We start from the raw sequence: 13723 nt of genomic DNA on the forward strand, positions 1-13723 counted from the left end.
ATGAACAGAATATGGACACAAAATTAATTGTTCAAATAGAGAAAATGACATAGAAAATAATTGTTGTTTCCATAGAAACCCAGTATCACAACACATTGAGTTTTCTCTAACACTGAAAAAGTTTATATTGTCTGAATAGAATATATATCGATTTTAACAATCTATTCTCTATATATTTTGAAATAGTCTCATAATTTATGTTTGCATTTGACACATTTTAAAATGTTTTCTCAGTCCACACCTTCCAAACTTTTAATAAAAATCTTCTGCCTATTAATAAATAGGTGTGCACTCTGGTAGTTGGTCTTTGCTATGAGATTTGTCCCCTGTCACAGTTGATTTGTGCAGGCATTTGGTTGAAGTTAGACCAGTCCTAAATATCTTTCCATGAATTTGGGACTGCGACAGAGCAATTTTAATTAGTCTCTGTTATGCACTTAAATTGGTGTGCCAAAGCTTGGCCGGGATGACTCATTGTGAACATGCTAAAATCCAAAATGACCCATACGTCAAAGGAGAAGAATGAAGCACCTCTGTGTTGAAATGCAAGGCAAAGAGACCTTGTGGCCCAGATTTAAAAGATAGCAGTCTCATTAAAGACTTCCTGATTCCTATTACTAGTGAGACTTAACTCTGTTCTCTGCCATTGGGTTTCATGTGGATAAGCTAATCTGCTGACAGTGAATTCTGTCCCCTCGCCCACTTTTTCCTTAAACTAATCAGAGTGAGTTTCTGATCATTCAAAAGAGATTTAGCTACACCCTCATGGCTCAGCATGGAATGGTCAGCTTATTAATCAGGGTCAGTATCAGAGAGAAGAGAATACTTGAAATAACAAGGTCAGGGTTTACTTTAAATTAGAGAATATTAGAGCTGAAATGGACTCAGACCTATCTTAATGAACTATCTCATTTTCTAACTCCTCACACAAGCAAGGCAAGTAAATCACAGATGAACTAAATGTATCTTTTCCCTTTGCACGGGTACTTTTTTAATTCACCATTACTATAGATAAGTAGTTAACAATTTTCATAGTGTGAAATATAATATTTACCTTTGAGAACCAGTAGAAATAAATCTTTTTCATCTTGGCTATGTACTCTGGAATTGTAGTTGTCAATGGAAAAATGCAGATGTGAGAGAAGGTGACCACTGGGGAAAATGTGGTCAGTGAATAGGAGGCAGTTTTGAGTGCTAGCTGATATTTGCATCAAAATATGGTATAATTAGTTAGTTATAGCTCTTACCAAAGAGGTACATGGTTACACACTGAAAGTTATAAGATATTGCAGAGAGAAATTAAAGATTTAGATGAAAATGTATTATATTTGAAAACTCAATATTGTCAAATATCATTTCTTTCAAAATTAATTTTTAGATTCAGCATATTACCAAACAAAATTATGGTAGGCTATTTTTTCTCCTCCCCCTCCTCCTCCTGATCCTCCTTCTCCTCCTCTTCCTCTTCCTCTTCCTCCTCCTTCTCTTCCTCCTCCTCTTTTTGTTTTTCCTCCTCTTAAGAAATTCAGAGGAGCTAGAATAGGAATAACAACTTGAAAAATAAAAAAGGAACAACAAACACATTTGGAGGACTTACACTACCCATCAGAAGTAATCTATAACTAAAAGAAAAGAGGGCACTTTGAGGGATTGTAATTGATCCTAAATTTGAAACAGGAGTTTTATAAGATGTACCTGAGATAATTTGTCATGTAGAAAGCAATCCAGATAACAGAGAATAGTTGGGTCATGTAAGAATGACCTAAATTCTAGCCTGAAATGTCTCAGCTAAGATACTTGAACATCAATGAAAATGTCAGTGATTTGAAGTATATCAAATATGTCAAAATTCTTTAATTGTTCTCATGGTAAGATGCTGGAGAAGATAAGAAAAGGTAGTATATTTTGTCTCATGGGTTAAATTAAAATAAAGTGTAATTTAGGACTCCCAAGGCAGCAAGAACTTAAGAATTTAACATCTTATTATTTTAAAGAATACTAAATAACAAAGATATTTTTTAAACTTCCATTTCCTATGTGAACAATAACTCATGAAAACCAATTAATTGATTAGAGAAAGTTTAAGTTTTTTTTAAATGTTCCAATTAAAAGTGAAGTATAAATTATTCTAAATACTAGTATCACTATTTTGCCAACATCTAATAGAATAATGAATCTAGGCAGTGATTATCAAAGTCCATCAATATCATTAAAGGGACATATGTAGATGTTATGTGCCACCTTGTGGAAATACGTGACTCTACCAATGAAATATTCTTGCCAAAATGGAACCTGAGCAATATCAAGATGCTAGCTGATTCCCAAATGGCCAATAAACAGATGAATACTTTCTCAATCTTGGTCATAGAAAATTTTAAAGTAAATCCAAATTGAGGTAGCAGTACAGACTCTTAAGATTGGATAAAAGTAAAAATAATGATAAGCTAATAATATCATCTTTTGGCAAGAATGGGAATGAATTGAAATTCTCAATATACTGATGATAGGAGTAAAAATTGGTATGAGTATTTTGGGAAATGTTTAAAACTATTTATTAAAGTTGAAAAAGTCAATACTCTATGATCTAACACTTTTATTTCTATAATTACAGCTAACATAATTATGGAAATATTAGAGGCCCAGTGCATGAATTTGTGCACAGGTGGGGTCCCTAAGCCTGGCCGACAATCAGGGCCATCTCACCCAGTCTCAATCAGGGCCAGGCCAATTAGGGCCCACCAGCTGAGGGGAGGGACATGGGGAGGGACTGCGGGAAGTTAGCCAGCTGGCAGGGGTGAGGGACCGGCCAGGGGGAGGGACCCCAGGAGGTTGGTGGGTCGTTTGAGGTTGGCTGTGGGAGGGCACTGACCACCAGGGAGCAGCTCCTATGTTGAGCATCTTCCCCCTGGTGGTCAGTGTGCGTCATAGTGACTGGTTGACCAGTCGTTTCAGTCATTCTGGTCATTTGGTCGTATGGGTCGCTTAGGCTTTTATATATATAGATTTGCAGCAAAAGATAGAGCCATGTATTTTCTTAGTAAGAATATTGATAATAGTCAGATCCTGGAAACAACTAAAAGGCATACCAATGCTAGAATAATACATAAATGTATAAATTGTAATACATTTTAATGGAACAGTATTTAGAAGAGAGACTGATCAAATTACTACTGTGTACATAGTGTGCATAAACCTCAGGAGCCTGGTTTTGAGTGACTTACACCAGACACACAAAGTGTGATGCTATGAAGATAAATTTAAAATTAAAATACAGGGGTACGCATCTATGACATTAAAAATCAGAGAGGAAATTCTACATTTGGGGATGAGAAGAATCACTAAGATAACTATGAGGGTGCTTCTAGGAATGGGCTAATGTTGTGTTTCTTGATCACAAGATGTGTGATCAAGATGTGTTTAATTTTCAAAAAGTCATCAACCTATACTTTAGTTTATTTTTCTGAATTAATTGTGTTACAATAACAAAATTTCTTTTAAAAACTATTTTATAAAGCAGCCCTATTCTTGTGGAATTCTTAGCATTTTAAGATAATTTTTGTCTTGCAAAATCTTGTGCATGTAGCACAAAAATATAAAGTAAGAAACAAGAAGCATACCTAAACTCAATGTTTGGTGCTTATTTTCATTTAATCCAAATAAGCCAAGTATATAATTAAAAGCTATGAAATCTTTTATTTATTTTTAAAATATATTTTTATTGACTTCAAAGAGGAAGGGAGAGGGAGAGAAAGATAGAAGCATCAATGATGAGAGAGACTCACTGATCGGCTGCCTTTTGCACACCCCCACTGGGGATCATGCCCGCACCCCAGGCGTTTGTCCTTGACTAGAATCGAACCTGGGACCCTATCTGCTGACCCAAACCAGCTAGGATGGAATCTCTTATTTTATATGTATGATAAGTATATCTGGTATGCATTATAAATAAGTTCTTATGTTTTAGAGATTTATGTTGGCATAAGTGTGTATGAAATTCTATGATGCATGGAATTTACTTAAAAATAATCTGGTATGAATGGGTAACAGAGGTGAGGGGAAAGCTATGTGATTACTGATTAAATAACTTTGGTCATAAAAGTTGATAATTGTTGTATCTGTGGGTTCAGTATACTAAAATATGTTTTAGAATATGGGTATAAGTATAACTTTAAGTTAGCAGCTTTTTAAAAACCTGTAAACTGTTAAAATATAATGAGAAATATAATAAATAAAAATAAAATAGCCTTATAAATAAATAGTAAATACACAGTATTCATAAGTAATATAATTTCTTTGTTTTTAAAGATACTAGTTTAATGTATTGATATAATTTTTAATGTACCTGTATTTCTCAGTAGAGACTTCCAAATAACTTATTTTTAGGTAGCTTCAATATTTCTAACTTCATGTGTTCAAAAATTGAAGACTTGGGCACAGAACGTACTATAGCTTTAGGACACATTAGTTACTTGAAGTAAGCTTTTTAATTTATATTAACTCTTTTTATATACCTATCTTTTGACATATCCTTATACATTAACTGAGAAATATTAGCATCCTAAAGAGTAAATCTTTTATGAGGCTTTTAATTTAATGTTACTATTTGGTCAGGCATTGAAGCTAAGTAGAAAGATATCTGTAACCTTTCAATGACAGCTTCATGGAAGGATATGAAGACAGCTGTAGGTTATTTTCCTACATAAAACTTTTTCCTCATTTAATTTGAATTCATAAAGGATTAGCACCACCATTTCAATAAAACATTTAATGTCAAACTATTTGGTGTAACATTTCACCAATGTTTTATAACTTTTTATTGCATTTAGCCACCAAAGTTCTTGAGGCTTTTTTCAACTTTTAGTAAAGTAACATAACACTTTTATGATAAGATTAACACATTTATAATCATTCTATTAAATTGTGTTCCAAGTGAAGCAAGGCTATAAAGCTTGCTCCAGAAGGCAGAAGATTGTCAGAAGACAGTAATGTGACATTTAACAACCGTATTTTCTAGTCATCAACTTCTTGTTTGATAGAGTCCATGGCACAGTTTTCTATTTCCCATCAGTTCAAATGCCACTTAAAAGTTGAAGGGGGAAAAAGCCACTGTTGCAAATAAGTGTATTCTGTTTTCCACTTTGAATGATTCTCTGAAAGATATCAGGCAATGGTAGCACCATTTCAACTTAAAATGGAATATATATATAAATCATCCATGCATTTGTTTTCTAGTCAATTACTTCTAGATCAAATATACTTCCTTTTGTAATTTATTTTTTTTTTCTTAAAAACACCTTGGTTTTCTATGTTATCTGATTAAGTAGGGTAAACATGCATGTTAATTACCTGAATGGATCCTCTTGCCAGAGACGTAAAACTGTCTGCCTTATCATAAACACTTGAGCACTAGTAATTTACATATTGCTATTGCAATGAGACTCAAATATATGATAAATTAAAAATCATATAAAATAATTCTTTTTATTTAACTGTTTGAAAGGGACCAGAAATGTCAGTAGCACATCTCTGCTTGTAACCCTGGTACCCTAGGATTGTTCTTCTGATCCCTGCAGCAAGGAAGGGGTTCAAGATCATGCAGAGAATCTCTAAAAGTATTATGTGCCAGGCTTTAAATTAGTAGACATCATTTATGCTCACATTTCATTCATGAAAATAAATATAGCCAAATCTGACTTCAAGGGAGGCTGAGAAATGTAATCCAGTTGGGTGGCCCATTACATTTCTATTACGATAAAGAGAATATGTTTTTTTTGAAGAGTTCCACTAAAGTTAATAATAGAAGTAGACACTGGTTATGTTAGATTAAGAGAAATGGGGTAGTAGGAGAAAGTTTCAAGCCCCAAAAGCTGTCACCTATGAGAATATCTTTATGCAAAGGTTTTATTGTTTTAATATATTCTTATTGATTTCAGAGAGACAGAAACATTAATGATGAAAGAATTATTGATCGGCCATGTCCTGCATGTCCCTACTGGGGTCGAGCCCACAACCTGGGCATGTGCCCTGACGGGGAATCGAACCGTGACCTCCTGGTTCATAGGTCGACACTCAACCACTGAGCCATGCTGACTGGGCACAAAAGGGTTTTAAGTTCAGTCCCTGACAGTAACCAAAGGAATGGCCTTGATTAAGTCACTTTTTTTTGGATCCTACTTTTTGTATTTTTAAAATAAGCACTTAGAGTTGCCCAATATTTCTCAAACTTTAGTAACAAAAGAAAAAACATATGCATGCATGCATAACTCGTGTGTGAATCTGAGAATTTGGAGATTCTAATAGATTTAGGTGGGTTGGACAGTCTTAGAATTCATATTTTTAACAGTCTCTCTAAATCAGTGATGGGCAACCTTTTGAGCTTGGTGTGTCAAACTTTGCCAAAAAACTGAGCATAACTCGGGTAGTGTGTCACTTTGAGGAAAAAAACTAACTCCAAGACTCTAGTTGCAAATGTTTCATCCTCAGGGGCAATCAGGAAGGCAGGCAGGCGAGCAGTTGAGAGACAGCAGTCCTGGATTGTGAGAGGGATGTCCAACTGCCCGTTTAGGCCCGCTCCCACTGGTATCAGGCCTAAACGGGCAGTTGGACATCCCTCGAGGGGTTCCATATTGGAGAGGGTATAGGCTGGGCTGAGGGACACCCTCCCCTCCATGCACAAATTTTGTGCACCAGGCCTCTAGTCAATAAATAATCTCTCATTACTGAAAGACACTTTCTTCTATTATTGAAGATTAATATATACTAGTGTATTTGTCTGACACTGGTGTGCTGCCTCTTTTCATTATCTGTGATTTTCAAATGGCCAATGCACCTGTGAAAAAGGGCCTAATGTTATCAAATATCAAGGAAATGCAAAGTGAAAAACAAAGTAAGTTACAATTATTTATCTACTAGAATGTAAAAAATATCAAAGTTTGACCATACTAAATACTGGCAAGGATATAAACCAATTTATAAAATGCTATTGGAAGTAAAATATAATATTAAAAAACAGTTTGGTATTATTCAGAAAAGGTGAGACTGCATTATATATGATCTAAAGAAATTCTTGTATATTTACACTGAAGGACAGGTACAACATGTTTATAAGAATATTGCTCCAAAAATTGGAAGATTTTCCAAATTCTTTAATACATCACAATCCTACCAAATACATTAATAAACATATAACAGCCATCTTATCAAGTTAATTTTGGCTGACACAGTACTAAAAGGAAACAGGATAATTGAGAATTGAGAAATTTTCTTTATGAATTAAATGATTTGAAATCATGAAAACATTATTGATTAAGACAAAAAGAGAAATATAAAGTACTACATTTAGGTGTAAAATCTATTACATGGCATACTCTTGATTCTACATACTTACTATAGTAAGACTGATCGATATGGTGGACTACTAGAGTAATATAAGCCACCCAGGTACTGTGATGTCAGATAAGACCCAACTAATAAAATGTCAGACTAATAATACAAGCAAAAATTCTAAGATCGGAGAAGATAGTCCCAATTTTTGTTTCTACTGGTTAGTTAATATTTGGAAAAAGGAGCTTTAGTTAAAAGACACCTTACTGGTTCTTGACCTAGAGGTTGAGGATCCTTAGAATGATGGCAAACAGGAAACGTCTGAAGCAAAATAACATGTTTACCTAAGGTTAGATTCTAACTATCTTCAGAGGATATTAAATAAACCTGCTTCCTTGAGAGAGACCAGAGAAGAAAAATAAGTATGTGGAATAATTAAGTTTAAAGCTGGCATCATGCTCTATCTCAAGAAAGAAGGGTTTTTTTTTTTATTTTTTTGTTTGTTTGTGGTCAGTAGAAGAGATTGAACAATTAGAATATGGTACCAAAAAATAAAAAAACCCAAAACACTAGAGGGTTGTTTTTTTTCCACCACTAGAAATATTCAAATGAGGATAAGATTATAAATTCTTATTCAGGTTTCAGCACTGGAGGAATGGTTTGATTAAATGTTGTATAAATTATCTTTGCCTTATAAAATTATATCATTTGATTTTCTAAGAAAGTTTTACAAAACTCTTTCTTTTAGGAATAATGCTACTTTTAAAAAGTATATGATTCTAATTATGTTTAAAAAGCATGGCATTTTTTAAAGGATAAAGAATTTTATCTGCCAGTATTAATTTGTATTATAGTTTGCATATCAGTTAGATAAAAAAAATTGATGCTGTTAAACTCTTAAATTGGTTGCAAGCTTTCAGACAGTATCTTGACACATGTGACTATTCATTTCCTTTCTACATTTTGGATTATAGAAATGTAATTTATTCTGCCTGTTTTTAAGTGGGAAATACAAAACTACTCATCTAAATTTTGACTTTTAGATTTCAGTTTCTATTTTGCCTGTGATAAGGCAATTGCTAAGACTTTATCCCAAGTGATTCAGATTGTATACTAGTGATAATAGTGCCTAACTGCTCTTAACTTGATTTTAAGTAGAATCTTTAGAATCTTTTTTATAAACCAAATATAATTGTGATTTAACATTATTGAATTTATGGGTGTTATGGTCACTTTATCTCTGCATTTTGAAGTACATATTTTAATTTGTGTGTAAGGTTTGTTTTCCTAATGAAGATGTAGACTTTGTCATTTGTAAACATAAATAATTGTATGAAAGGTAAATAGCTAAGTACATACTCAAACAGATATTTTCAACCCTCAGCTCTTGCTTATTCTTAAAATTTATAATAATTTTAATATAAAATATTTCAGTGAGCACTTACTAATTGTCAGACATGCATCTAAGGTACTTTCATATATTACTCAGTTAAACCTTCAAATAAATCATGGGGGAAAAAATATGTTCTATGTTAGGACTTTTTTTTTATCACCCAACTTTGTTTTTTAAACTTTAGTTGTAGATCCTGGTTTGTTATAATGTTACTAGAGGCCCAGTGCATGATTGAATCATGCATGTGTAGGGTCCCCTACACGCTTTTGCTTTCGATCGAGGTGGAGCTGGGTGCCTGTCCGCTGGTGCACCAGGCCTTTCAGAAGCCTCTCGCACGGCGAAGGCTTCTGAAAGGCCTGGTGCCAGAGCGGACAGGCACCCAGCTCCCACGCTTTTGATGGTCCGCAGCGGGATGTGAGCTTGCTGCCCGAGAGGCCCTTTCTGTTCAGCAGCACAGCCATGGCGCCGCCGCTGGCTACACGAGCTCAGCATCCCACCGGCCCAATCAGCTACCCCAGCCACCCCGAGTCCCGCCCCCTGCGCCTCCTGCTGGCCCAATCATGGGCATAGCGGAGTGATGGTAATTTACATATTACCTTTTTATTAGGTAGGATGATGCCATAAACGTTTGTCAGTCTTTGACCCTTGAAATGGTAGGTAGATGTACAAGGGTAGAATGCATTTACCACTGTTAAAGTGTCCCTGCTTCTGCCTGATTTTGCTGTGTGGCTCCACCTCCTTGGAAGCCCACGTCATCAAGGGAAGAAACATTCTGCCACATTGCAGCTTTCCTATGGAAAGGGCGAGTCTCATGGTGCTACTGCAACACCTTAGATATTCTAGGCACACAAACATGCTCTAAACAAATTGCTCTTCATTATGAGACAATTTAATGCCCTAAAAAGAAGGTGAATAAATTTAGGACTGCAGAGGTTAGTAGAGGGCAGAAAAGCACCAAGATGTAGATATTTAAGGGCCTAAATAATGCCCAAGAAAAACTGGTAAATAAATAAATAAATAAATAAATAAATAAATAAATAAATAAATGTACACATTTATCAAAATAATAGTGAAAGGTCAGCCTACAATCCCAATTCTTCTGTAAAATAAAAAATTGGGTGAAGTCTAAAAAAACATTATAATTTAGAACAATTTCCTCTCAGGGCTGTTTTTAGTGAATCCTGCTGCCTATTAAGCAGAGATTTACAGGTGATTTGTGAAGGGGAATTTGTACTGTCACACATTAACAAAAGTTGGAAGGTAAAACATAGTCAAAGTCTTAACTTCTTGCCCTTATGGTATTGAAACTCTTTTAATGGCATTTTAAATTTGCTTCGTTTAATCCCTCTGTTAATTTAAAAGAACATAAAACCCAATAGGTTTATTGTCGTACTTTATTTTGCCCTCTGTGGACCTCTATTTTTGTTCTTTTCATGGTAGTTTTAGGCAGGCAAAATAGGCTCATCACACTGCACCTCAACGATCCTACCAATCACTGTGTCAAGAGCTAAAGTAGAGATGTCCTATCTTCCCTTATTTTGCTTCTGCTCTCTCTTCTTTGTTTTATTTATTTTTAATTTATCTTTATTGTTGAAACTATTACAGATGCGCCCTTTTTTCCCCATTGACCCTTTCTAGCCTGCACCTGCTTCCCCCCTCCCCGCCTCCAGGCGTTAACCACACTATTGTCTGTGTCCATAGGTTATGCATATATGCCTGTAAGTTCTTTGGTTATTCTCTTCCCACCCACCCTGCCTTATCCCTGAGATTCATCAGTCTGTTCCATACTTCTGTGTCCTAAATCTATTTTGTTTATATACTCTCTCTTCTTTCAATGATAAATGAACACAAAATACCATAAAGTTTTTTCAAGGCAAGTATGACATGCAGTTTGTTGGTGTTCTTTCACTTTTAGACATTGTGAATGTTCTATTCCTGCTGCCTAGTGGTAAGGGTTGGATTTGGGGAGGGGATTGGTAGAGGAATGGGTAAGTCATATGGTTTTTTATTGCTTCTTCCTATTCCAAATGAGATGGTAGCTCTATGTGATTTACAGTTATTCTTCAAGGAGACTTCCCTTGCTAATAAATAAGTGGCTTCTGTGGAATTCTGGCCATTTGTAAGCAGTATCCTGAGTGCTTTTAGTCATCCTTTGAGGACATAAAACTTTCTGGGACTCCTTCCTTATTGTAGAATTCCGATCGCTGCAGGGCCACATACATGGGGAATTAACCTGATATAATTGGTTGCTCTTTTCTTTTCTAACAATGTACGTAAAAGGTATCTTCCAAAATTGGCCACACTTCTTTTCAATTTAGAAGCTATCTAAACCAGCAATAAGCAATATGTATCTCTTAGAATTATGATAATATTTACAATTCTTATAGATTGTGTACTAAGACAAAGTTAAGAAATTTATATGCATTTGTAATTGATTCCTGACTTTAAATGTGTTATTTTTTTCATTTTACAGAATAGGAAAATAGCAGGCAGAATTTTTGGCTCTCATAGATTTTCTTACGTAACGCCTGGGCAATAGGCAGTCAATCCTACAATAAACCCAAGATCACCCTGTTATCTGCTTCAACAGCTGACGTTACCAGGGGAATATCCTCCTGAGTTACACTGTGTGTAGGTACCTTATTCCTCATATGATGCGATTTTTAATCTTCTAGAATTCTGTATGCAATACTTTGCACATATAGCATATAAATATGATGATGAAATCTAATGAGATTATTTTATGTAGGTGACAGATAAAGCCCCTTAATTATACTGAGCATTTTCTGCATTTGAACCATCCTTGCAACTTACACATAGATAGATGGATTCATCTGTAGGAGTAACCAGGTCATAAGCTAACTTAAGAAAAAACATAATTACAGTTAATACCTGGTAACCCTGCATATTTTCTTTTACATTGTTTGTCTTTTGGAAAAATTTTAAACATTTTAACCTTGTCAGTATATTTTAAATCACTCACTTCTTTAGATTACATGCTACAGATATTTTTTCATGTGCTCCTAGAAATTTAAAGTCATGGGGTACATTCAACTTATATATAAATCAGTACTGAAAATGAATCTATTATACAGCTAAATGTGAGCAATGAAATACTAAGTGAAAAAAATCTAAAAATTACATGCAATATGACACACATTTTATAAAATTAAGGAATAATTTTAACACATATACTTTTTAGGAGATAAATCTATATAAAAAGAGGGCAGGGTTCCTGGGTGGTGTGGCTCAGCAGGTTGAGCATTGACCTATGAACCAGAAGGTCATGGTTCAATTCCTGGCCAGGGCACATGTCTGGGTTGCAGGCTTAATCCCCAGTGATGCTCAACCACTGAGCCATGCCAGCCGGGCTGAAAAATGTTTTTGAGAGATTGCGAATGACCTTTTCTCTACAAAATAAGGAAGGACAATAAATAGAATGGTCTGCATTTCATAGCTATGTGCGTTGACAAAAGGAGGTAGATTAAATGGCTTTTTGTGTGTATTGTGTCCATGTTCCTTCTTTCACATGCAACATTAATATTTGGATTGCAATATAAATACTTTTTCTTAAAGCTGTGGATAATTTGTTCCCCTTAAGATAGGTCAAATATATTAAATTACTTGCTATTCAAGGTATTTGGCAATAGCTTACATTCACTTTTAAACATATGCATAAATGATCTTCAGTTAAGCCTTCTTACAATGTACTTTAGAATTTACAATTTATTAATATGAGTAGCTACATTCATTAAATTTGTTACATCACAAAATTTTATAGATAATACCATAATGAATCACCAAAATAATTTACACACTTTAATTTCACCAAGTGTGAAAATTTCAACCATTATCTATTTTATAAGTATAATGAATACAGTAAATGTCAAGTAAAGCATTTTTTTTTTTCCATAAAAGAGATAGCCAGGCTCTCTTCCCTTCCTGGGAAAAGAGAAATCACATTTTTCTAGTTATAGGAAACAACTCAATATTTTGTCTTACCCTTTTTCTATGTCAAGAAGATATGAGTGCAATGGCTGTGGAGACACAGAATTGCAGGGTGACAGTTGACCCAGAGGAAAAAAGAATGCCTAGAAATGTGATCCCTTTCCAGCTGCTGGCAGCAATCACCACAAAGCTCTATTCCCATACTCTTCTTCTGCATAAAATATCTTCAGTTCACATCTATAAAGAAATAAATACAGTGCATTTATTAGAAGGTTCTTTCATTGTAAGGTGCAATGGCAAGTGGTGCTGGACATTCCCATATGTGGCCTTGAAGCAATTTAGCTCCTTTTCAAAGACACAGAGGAAGATTTTTTTCTGTCAAGCCTATAAATGAGTCTCTGCTTATTGTAAGGGCTTAAAATAGGAAAGGAAATATTTTGTTCATTACCTAGAGAGATCAGTAAATATTATTTCCATGCCACTTACTTTTTATTTTACATTTTACCATAAATGACAAATGGTTAAGAACTTCATTGCTTTGTTTTCACAATGAAATCTCACTATGAAGTTCATATTTTAAGATTTTCCCTCTAGTTCTTCAAGTTGAAACAGTGCTGCAAATGATGAAAAAATCTCCGTCTGATTCTTCTGAAGCTGAACCATGGCACATAGTGGTGGTGGTGGTGGTGTGTGTGGTGGAGGTGGGATTGCATGAATACAGCTAAATAACTTTCCTGTGTTGCTTTCAGAAAGCAAGACAAAGTACCTGATACTTCATCCATTTTATATTCCCAAATAGAGGTGTAAGCCCTGGAGAAGATAGTGACCCTTACATCTGTCACTCTGCTCATTCTCACATTGCTGAATGACAAGCCTTTTATAATCTAGTTTATTAACAGATTTACATGTAATACTAGTCTAACCAATAAATACTGTTTAGGTTACAAACCAATTTAAGCCACAAAGTGTCTCCTGTCCTCTTTTGATTTAGAAAGTTTACTTATGAGAAGCCCTCATAAGTAGACTTTGAATAACTTAATGTTGTTGTCCTAAATTATA

This window comes from Eptesicus fuscus, chromosome 4 (assembly GCF_027574615.1).
Source record: "Eptesicus fuscus isolate TK198812 chromosome 4, DD_ASM_mEF_20220401, whole genome shotgun sequence".
Classification (NCBI taxonomy): domain Eukaryota; kingdom Metazoa; phylum Chordata; class Mammalia; order Chiroptera; family Vespertilionidae; genus Eptesicus; species Eptesicus fuscus.